Raw genomic sequence first — 10,000 nt, forward strand, 5'->3', positions numbered from 1 at the left:
CTACCAGGACAGTTGGGTTACTGTATAATTATCTGTTTCTACCTGGACAGTTGGGTTACTGTATAATGATCTTATTGTGTTTCTACCTGGACAGTTGGGTTACTGTATAATGATGTTATTGTGTTTCTACCTGGACAGTTGGGTTACTGGTTACTGTATAATGATGTTATTGTGTTTCTACCAGGACAGTTGGGTTACTGTATAATGATGTTATTGTGTTTCTACCAGGACAGTTGGGTTACTGTATAATGATATTATTGTGTTTCTACCTGGACAGTTGGGTTACTGTATAATGATCTTATTGTGTTTCTACCAGGACAGTTGGGTTACTGTATAATGATATTATTGTGTTTCTACCTGGACAGTTGGGTTACTGTATAATGATCTGTTTCTACCTGGACAGTTGGGTTACTGTATAATGATATTATTGTGTTTCTACCTGGACAGTTGGGTTACTGTATAATGATCTGTTTCTACCTGGACAGTTGGGTTACTGTATAATGATCTGTTTCTACCTGGACAGTTGGGTTACTGGTTACTGTATAATGATGTTATTGTGTTTCTACCAGGACAGTTGGGTTACTGTATAATGATGTTATTGTGTTTCTACCAGGACAGTTGGGTTACTGTATAATGATGTTATTGTGTTTCTACCTGGACAGTTGGGTTACTGTATAATGATGTTATTGTGTTTCTACCAGGACAGTTGGGTTACTGTATAATGATGTTATTGTGTTTCTACCAGGACAGTTGGGTTACTGTATAATGATGTTATTGTGTTTCTACCAGGACAGTTGGGTTACTGTATAATTATGTTATTGTGTTTCTACCAGGACAGTTGGGTTACTGTATAATGATATTATTGTGTTTCTACCTGGACAGTTGGGTTACTGTATAATGATGTTATTGTGTTACTACCTGGACAGTTGGGTTACTGTATAATGATGTTATTGTGTTTCTACCTGGACAGTTGGGTTACTGTATAATGATGTTATTGTGTTACTACCTGGACAGTTGGGTTACTGTATAATGATGTTATTGTGTTTTTACCTGGACAGTTGGGTTACTGTATAATGATCTTATTGTGTTTCTACCTGGACAGTTGGGTTACTGTATAATGATGTTATTGTGTTTCTACCTGGACAGTTGGGTTACTGTATAATGATCTGTTTCTACCAGGACAGTTGGGTTACTGGTTACTGTATAATGATCTTATTGTGTTTCTACCTGGACAGTTGGGTTACTGTATAATGATGTTATTGTGTTTCTACCTGGACAGTTGGGTTACTGTATAATGATGTTATTGTGTTTCTACCTGGACAGTTGGGTTACTGTATAATGATGTTATTGTGTTACTACCTGGACAGTTGGGTTACTGTATAATGATGTTATTGTGTTACTACCTGGACAGTTGGGTTACTGGTTACTGTATAATGGTATTATTGTGTTTCTACCTGGACAGTTGGGTTACTGTATAATGATCTGTTACTACCTGGATAGTTGGGTTACTGTATAATGATATTATTGTGTTTCTACCTGGACAGTTGGGTTACTGTATAATGATGTTATTGTGTTACTACCTGGACAGTTGGGTTACTGGTTACTGTATAATGATATTATTGTGTTTCTACCTGGACAGTTGGGTTACTGTATAATGATCTGTTACTACCTGGATAGTTGGGTTACTGTATAATGATCTTATTGTGTTACTACCTGGACAGTTGGGTTACTGTATAATGATGTTATTGTGTTTTTACCTGGACAGTTGGGTTACTGTATAATGATCTTATTGTGTTTCTACCTGGACAGTTGGGTTACTGTATAATGATGTTATTGTGTTTCTACCTGGACAGTTGGGTTACTGTATAATGATCTGTTTCTACCAGGACAGTTGGGTTACTGGTTACTGTATAATGATCTTATTGTGTTTCTACCTGGACAGTTGGGTTACTGTATAATGATGTTATTGTGTTTCTACCTGGACAGTTGGGTTACTGTATAATGATGTTATTGTGTTTCTACCTGGACAGTTGGGTTACTGTATAATGATGTTATTGTGTTACTACCTGGACAGTTGGGTTACTGTATAATGATGTTATTGTGTTACTACCTGGACAGTTGGGTTACTGGTTACTGTATAATGGTATTATTGTGTTTCTACCTGGACAGTTGGGTTACTGTATAATGATCTGTTACTACCTGGATAGTTGGGTTACTGTATAATGATATTATTGTGTTTCTACCTGGACAGTTGGGTTACTGTATAATGATGTTATTGTGTTACTACCTGGACAGTTGGGTTACTGGTTACTGTATAATGATATTATTGTGTTTCTACCTGGACAGTTGGGTTACTGTATAATGATCTGTTACTACCTGGATAGTTGGGTTACTGTATAATGATCTTATTGTGTTACTACCTGGACAGTTGGGTTACTGTATAATGATGTTATTGTGTTTCTACCTGGACAGTTGGGTTACTGTATAATGATATTATTGTGTTTCTACCTGGACAGTTGGGTTACTGTATAATGATGTTATTGTGTTTCTACCTGGACAGTTGGGTTACTGTATAATGATATTATTGTGTTTCTACCTGGACAGTTGGGTTACTGTATAATGATGTTATTGTGTTTCTACCTGGGCAGTTGGGTTACTGTATAATGATATTATTGTGTTTCTACCTGGACAGTTGGGTTACTGTATAATGATGTTATTGTGTTTCTACCTGGACAGTTGGGTTACTGTATAATTATATTATTGTGTTTCTACCTGGACAGTTGGTTTACTGTATAATGATATTATTGTGTTACTACCTGGACAGTTGGGTTACTGGTTACTGTGTAATGATGTTATTGTGTTTCTACCTGGACAGTTGGTTTACTGTATAATGATCTTATTGTGTTTCTACCTGGACAGTTGGGTTACTGTATAATGATGTTATTGTGTTTCTACCTGGACAGTTGGGTTACTGTATAATGATATTATTGTGTTTCTACCTGGACAGTTGGGTTACTGTATAATGATGTTATTGTGTTTCTACCAGGACAGTTGGGTTACTGTATAATGATATTATTGTGTTTCTACCTGGACAGTTGGGTTACTGTATAATGATATTATTGTGTTACTACCTGGACATTTGGGTTACTGTATAATGATATTATTGTGTTACTACCTGGACAGTTGGGTTACTGTATAATGATCTGTTTCTACCTGGACAGTTGGGTTACTGTATAATGATGTTATTGTGTTACTACCTGGACAGTTGGGTTACTGGATACTGTTACTACCCCTCCTCTTCCTGTGTTCTCTCCCTGTACCTCCTCATTGTACAGGATGAGCAGAGGGAATTTCATGTTGCTGAAGTGGACATGTTTAAATCAAGGGTCAACACGTCATTAATGGATTCAGAAAATGAGTCTGGTGCTGTAGGTCATTTACTGGAGGAACCAGACCATGTCTACCTCTATCTCTGTTCTCTCTCTCTGTTCTCTGTTCTCTCTGTTCTCTGTTCTCTCTCTCTGTTCTCTGTTCTCTCTCTCTGTTCTCTGTTCTCTGTTCTCTGTTCAAATCAAAATGAAATCAAATCAAATTTATTTATATAGCCCTTCGTACATCAGCTGAAATCTCAAAGTGCTGTACAGAAACCCAGCCTAAAACCCCAAACAGCAAGCAATGCATGTGAAAGAAGCACGGTGGCTGGGAAAAACTCCCTAGGAAAAACTCCTGAGAAAGGCCAAAAACCTAGGAAGAAACCTAGAGAGGAACCAGGCTATGAGGGGTGGCCAGTCCTCTTCTGGCTGTGCCGGGTGGATATTATAACAGAACATGGTCAAGATGTTAAAATGTTCGTAAATAATAATCATAGTAATTGTCGAGGGTGCAACAAGCACGTCCGGTGAAACAGGTCAGGGTTCCGTAGCCGCAGGCAGAACAGTTGAAACTGGAGCAGCAGCATGGCCAGGTGGACTGGGGACAGCAAGGAGTCATCATGCCAGGTAGTCCCGAGGCATGGTCCTAGGGCTCAGGTCCTCCGAGAGAAAGAAAGAAAGAGAGAAGAGAGAATTAGAGAGAGCATATTTACATTCACACAGGACACCGGATAAGACAAGAGAATACTCCAGATGTAACAGACTGACCCTAGCCCCCCGACACATAAACTACTGCAGCATAAATACTGGAGGCTGAGACAGGAGGGATCAGAAGACACTGTGGCCCCATCCGATGATACCCCCGGACAGGGCCAAACAGGCAGGATATAACCCCACCCACTTTGCCAAAGCACAGCCCCCACACCACTAGAGGGATATCTACAACCACCAACTTACCGTCCGAAGACAAGGCCGAGTATAGCCCACAAAGATCTCCGCCACGGCACAACCCAAAGGGGGGGCGCCAACCCAGAAAGGAAGACCACGTCAGTGGCTCAACCTACTCAAGTGACGCACCCCTCCCATGGACGGCATGGAAGAACACCAGTAAGTCAGTGACTCAGCCCCTGTAAAAGGGTTAGAGGCAGAGAATCCCAGTGGGAAGAGGGGAACCGACAAGGCAGAGACAGCAAGGGCGGTTCGTTGCTCCAGCCTTTCCGTTCACCTTCACACTCCTGGGCCAGACTATACTTAATCATAGGACCTACTGAAGAGATAAGTCTTCAGTAAAGACTTAAAGGTTGAGACTGAGTCTGCGTCTCTCACATGGGTAGGCAGACCATTCCATAAAAATGGAGCTCTATAGGAGAAAGCCCTACCTCCAGCCGTTTGCTTAGAAATTCTAGGGACAATTAGGAGGCCTGCGTCTTGTGACCGTAGCGTACGTGTAGGTATGTACGGCAGGACCAAATCGGAAAGATAGGTAGGAGCAAGCACATGTAATGCTTTGTAGGTTAGCAGTAAAACCTTGAAATCAGCCCTTGCCTTAACAGGAAGCCAGTGTAGGGAGGCTAGCACTGGAGTAATATGATCAAATGTTTTGGTTCTAGTCAGGATTCTAGCAGCCGTATTTAGCACTAACTGAAGTTTGTTTAGTGCTTTATCCGGGTAGCCGGAAAGTAAAGCATTGCAGTAGTCGAGCCTAGAAGTAACAAAAGCATGGATTAGTTTTTCTGCATCATTTTTGGACAGAAAGTTTCTGATTTTTGCAATGTGACGTAGATGGAAAAAAGCTGTCCTTGAAGCAGTCTTGATATGTTCTTCAAAAGAGAGATCAGGGTCCAGAGTAACGCCGAGGTCCTTCACAGTTTTATTTGAGACGACTGTACAACCATCCAGATTAATTGTCAGATTCAACAGAAGATCTCTTTGTTTCTTGGGACCTAGGACAAGCATCTCTGTTTTGTCCGAGTTTAAAAGTAGAAAATTTGCAGCCATCCACTTCCTTATGTCTGAAACACAGGCTTCTAGCGAGGGCAATTTTGGGGCTTCACCATGTTTCATTGAAATGTACAGCTGTGTGTCGTCCGCATAGCAGTGAAATTTAACATTATGTTTTTGAATAACATCCCCAAGAGGTAAAATATATAGTGAAAACAATAGTGGTCCTAGAACGGAACCTTGAGGAACACCGAAATTTACAATTGATTTGTCAGAGGACGAACCATTCACAGAGACAAACTGATATCTTTCCGACAGATAAGATCTAAACCAGGCCAGAACTTGTCCATGTAGACCAATTTGGGTTTCCAATCTCTCCAAAAGAATGTGGTGATCGATGGTATCAAAAGCGGCACTAAGATCTAGGAGCATGAGGACAGATGCAGAGCCTCGGTCTGACGTCATTAAAAGGTCATTCACCACCTTCACAAGTGCAGTCTCAGTGCTATGATGGGGTCTAAAACCAGACTGAAGCGTTTCGTATACATTGTTTGTCTTCAGGAAGGCAGTGAGTTGCTGCGCAACAACTTTTTCTAAAATTTTTGAGAGGAATGGAAGATTCGATATAGGCCGATAGTTTTTTATAATTTCTGGGTCAAGATTCGGCTTTTTCAAGAGAGGCTTTATTACTGCCACTTTTAGTGAGCTTGGTACACATCCGGTGGACGGAGAGCCGTTTATTATGTTCAACATAGGAGGGCCAAGCACAGGAAGCAGCTCTTTCAGTAGTTTAGTTGGAATAGGGTCCAGTATGCAGCTTGAGGGTTTGGAGGCCATGATTATTTTCATCATTATGTCAAGAGATATAGTACTAAAACACTTTAGTATCTCCCTTGATCCTAGGTCCTGGCAGAGTTGTGCAGACTCAGGACAATGGAGCCCTGGAGGAATACCCAGATTTAAAGAGGAGTCCGTAATTTGCTTTCTAATGATCATGATCTTTTCCTCAAAGAAGTTCATAAATTTATTACTGCTGAAGTGAAAGCCATCCTACATTTGCGAATGCTGCTTTTTAGTTAGCTTTGCGACAGTGTCAAAAAGAAATTTCAAATTGTTCTTATTTTCCTCAATTAAGTTGGAAAAATAGGATGATCGTGCAGCAGTGAGGGCTATTCGATACTGCACGGTACTGTCTTTCCAAGCTAGTCGGAAGACTTCCAGTTTAGTGTGGCGCCATTTCCGTTCCAATTTTCTGGAAGCTTGCTTCAGAGCTCGTGTATTTTCTGTATACCAGGGAGCTAGTTTCTTATGACAGATGTTTTTAATTTTTAGGGGTGCAACTGCATCTAGGGTATTGCGCAAGGTTAAATTGAGTTCCTCGGTTAGGTGGTTAACTGATTCTTGTCCTCTGACGTCCTTGGGTAGGCAGAGGGAGTCTGGAAGGGCATCAAGGAATCTTTGGGTTGTCTGAGAATTTATAGCACGACTTTTAATCTTCCTTGGTTGGGGTCTGAGCAGATTATTTGTTGCAATTGTAAACGCAATAAAATGGTGGTCCGATAATCCAGGATTATGAGGAAAAACATTAAGATCCACAACATTTATTCCATGGGACAAAACTAGGTCCAGAGTATGACTGTGGCAGTGAGTAGGTCCAGAGACATGTTGGACAAAACCCACTGAGTCGATGATGGCTCCGAAAGCCTTTTGGAGTGGGTCTGTGGACTTTTCCATGTGAATGTTAAAGTCACCAAAAATTAGAATATTATCTGCTATGACTACAAGATCCGATAGGAATTCAGGGAACTCAGTAAGGAACACTGCATATGGCCCAGGAGGCCTGTAAACAGTAGCTATAAAAAGTGATTGAGTAGGCTGCGTAGATTTCATGACTAGAAGCTCAAAAGACGAAAACGTCATTGTTTTTTTTTTTGTAAATTGAAATTTGCTATCGTAAATGTTAGCAACACCTCCGCCTTTGCCGGATGCACGGGGGGTATGGTCACTAGTGTAACCAGGGGGTGAGGCCTCATTTAACACAGTAAATTCATCAGGCTTAAGCCATGTTTCAGTCAGGCCAATCACATCAAGATTATGATCAGTGATTAGTTCATTGACTATAACTGCCTTGGAAGTGAGGGATCTAACATTAAGTAACCCAATTTTGAGATGTGAAGTATCACAATCTCTTTCAATAATGTCAGGAATGGAGGAGGTCTTTATACTAGTAAGATTACTGAAGCGAACACCGCCATTTTTAATTTTGCCCAACCTAGATCGAGGCACAGACACGGTCTCAATGGGGAAAGCTGAGCTGACTACGCTAACTGTGCTAGTGGCAGACTAGTGGCAGACTCTCTCTCTGTTGCAGACTCTCTCTAGTGGCAGACTCTCTCTCTGTTCTCTCTCTCTGTTCTCTGTTCTCTGTCTCTGTTCTCTGCTCTCTCTCTGTTCTCTGTTCTCTGTTCTCTTTGTTCTCTGTTCTCTGTTCTCTGTCTCTGTTCTCTGTTCTCTCTCTCTGTTCTCTGTTCTCTGTTCTCTGTTCTCTGTTCTCTGTTCTCTGTTCTCTGTCTCTGTTCTCTGTTCTCTCTCTCTGTTCTCTGTTCTCTGTTCTCTGTCTCTGTTCTCTGTTTCTTTTGCTGTTCTCTGTTCTCTGTTCTCTGTCTCTGTTCTCTGTTCTCGCTCTCTGTTCTCTGTTCTCTGTTCTCTCTCTCTGTTCTCTCTCTCTGTTCTCTGTCTCTGTTCTCTGTCTCTGTTCTCTCTGTTCTCTCTCTCTGTTCTCTGTCTCTGTTCTCTGTCTCTGTTCTCTCTCTCTGTTCTCTGTTCTCTCTCTCTGTTCTCTCTCTCTGTTCTCTGTTCTCTGTTCTCTCTCTCTGTTCTCTGTTCTCTCTCTGTTCTCTGTTCTCTCTCTCTGTTCTCTGTTCTCTCTCTGTTCTCTGTTCTCTCACTCTGTTCTCTGTTCTCTGTTCTCTCTCTCTGTTCTCTGTTCTCTGTTCTCTCTGTTCTCTCTCTCTGTTCTCTGTTCTCTGTTCTCTCTCTCTGTTCTCTGTTATCTCTCTGTTCTCTGTTCTCTCTCTCTGTTCTCTGTTCTCTCTCTCTGTTCTCTGTTCTCTTTTCTCTCTGTTCTCTGTTCTCTCTCTGTTCTCTGTTCTCTCTCTCTGTTCTCTGTTCTCTGTCTCTGTTCTCTGTTCTCTCTCTCTGTTCTCTGTTCTCTGTTCTCTCTCTCTGTTCTGTTATCTATTATCTACCTCTGTTCTCTCTCTCTGTTATCTACCTCTGTCTCTGTTCTCTGTTCTCTCTCTCTGTTCTCTCTCTCTCTGTTTTCTGTCTCTGTTCTTTCTCTCTGTTCTCTGTCTCTGTTCTCTGTTGTCTGTTCTCTGTTCTCTCTCTCTGTTCTCTCTGTTATCTGTTATCTGTTCTCTCTCTCTGTTCTCTGTCTCTGTTCTCTCTGTTATGTGTTCTCTGTTCTCTCTTTCTGTTTTCTGTTCTCTGTTCTCTCTCTCTCTGTTCTCTGTCTCTGTTCTCTCTTAGTTATCTGTTTTCTGTTCTCTCTCTGTTCTCTCCCTCTGTTCTCTGTTCTCTCTCTCTATCTCTCTCTCTCTTACATCAATTCAATTTCAATTTAAGGGCTTTATTGACATGGGAAACGTATCTTTACAATGTCAAAGCAAGTGAAATATGTATTTCTTTTTACAGTAAACATTACACTGACAAAAGTTCCAAAATAATAAATACATTTAACATTAAATAAAAGAACGTAACTATAGGTTGTATTTACAATGGTGTTTGTTCTTCACTGGTTGACCTTTTCTTGTGGCAACAGGTCACAAATCGTGCTGCTGTGATGTCACACTGTGGTATTTCACCCAGTAGATATGGGAGTTTATCAAAATTGGGTTTGTTTTTTCATTATTTGTGGGTCTGTGTAATCTGAGGGAAATATGTGTCTCTAATATGGTCATATATTGGGCAGGAGGTTAGGAAGTGCATCTCAGTTTCCACCTCATTTTGTGGGCAGTGTGCACATAGCCTGTCTTCTCTTGAGAGCCAGTTCTAATGCACATTCAGATGTCATAAATCAACACTGCAGAGCTCTCCCTGTCCTCTGCCGTGCCTTGATTGTATTACTGTTGATGATATCTGGAAATGTGCATGTACACCCTGGCCCATCTACTGTTGCTAGCCCCAATTCTGACTTGTGCTCTGATATCTGCTTCACTGATTTCTGCGAGTGTGGGTGTGTGGGTTCACAGCTCCAATCCAGATGTGTTGGTCATTACTGAGACGTGGTTAAGTAAGAGTGTTTTGAATACTGATGTTAGCCTTTCTGGTTGTAAGCTTTTTCGGCTAGACAGATCTTCCTAAGGTGGGGGAGTGGCAATCTTTACCAAGGATCACCTTCAGTGCTCGGTTGTCTCTACCAAATTTGATTTGCTGGTTTTAAGCATTAAACTTTCAAATAGCTCTTTGTTGACTGTTGCTGGGTGCTATCGTCCTCCATCAGCACCGGCCTGTACCCTACCTGCCCTAAGCTCTCTCCTGGCCCCTTACACTAAGTTTGAATTTGTCCTGCTAGGTGACCTAAACTGGGACATGCTTAAACCACCTGACCAAGTCCTAAAGCGATGGGACTCCCTAAATCTTTCTCAGATTATCACCAATCCCATGGTATGATTCCATTCACCCAG

The 10,000-nt window shown here is 41.3% G+C and overlaps 1 protein-coding gene across 3 annotated transcripts in view; it reads left to right on the forward strand.

The window, feature by feature from the left end:
- The window catches only part of LOC115152709 (transcription elongation regulator 1-like protein), a 194,348-nt gene that overhangs the window by 48,076 nt on the left and 136,272 nt on the right, over positions 1-10,000 (forward strand). The window lies entirely within an intron of this gene.

Source organism: Salmo trutta, chromosome 18, assembly GCF_901001165.1.
Source record: "Salmo trutta chromosome 18, fSalTru1.1, whole genome shotgun sequence".
NCBI lineage: Eukaryota > Metazoa > Chordata > Actinopteri > Salmoniformes > Salmonidae > Salmo > Salmo trutta.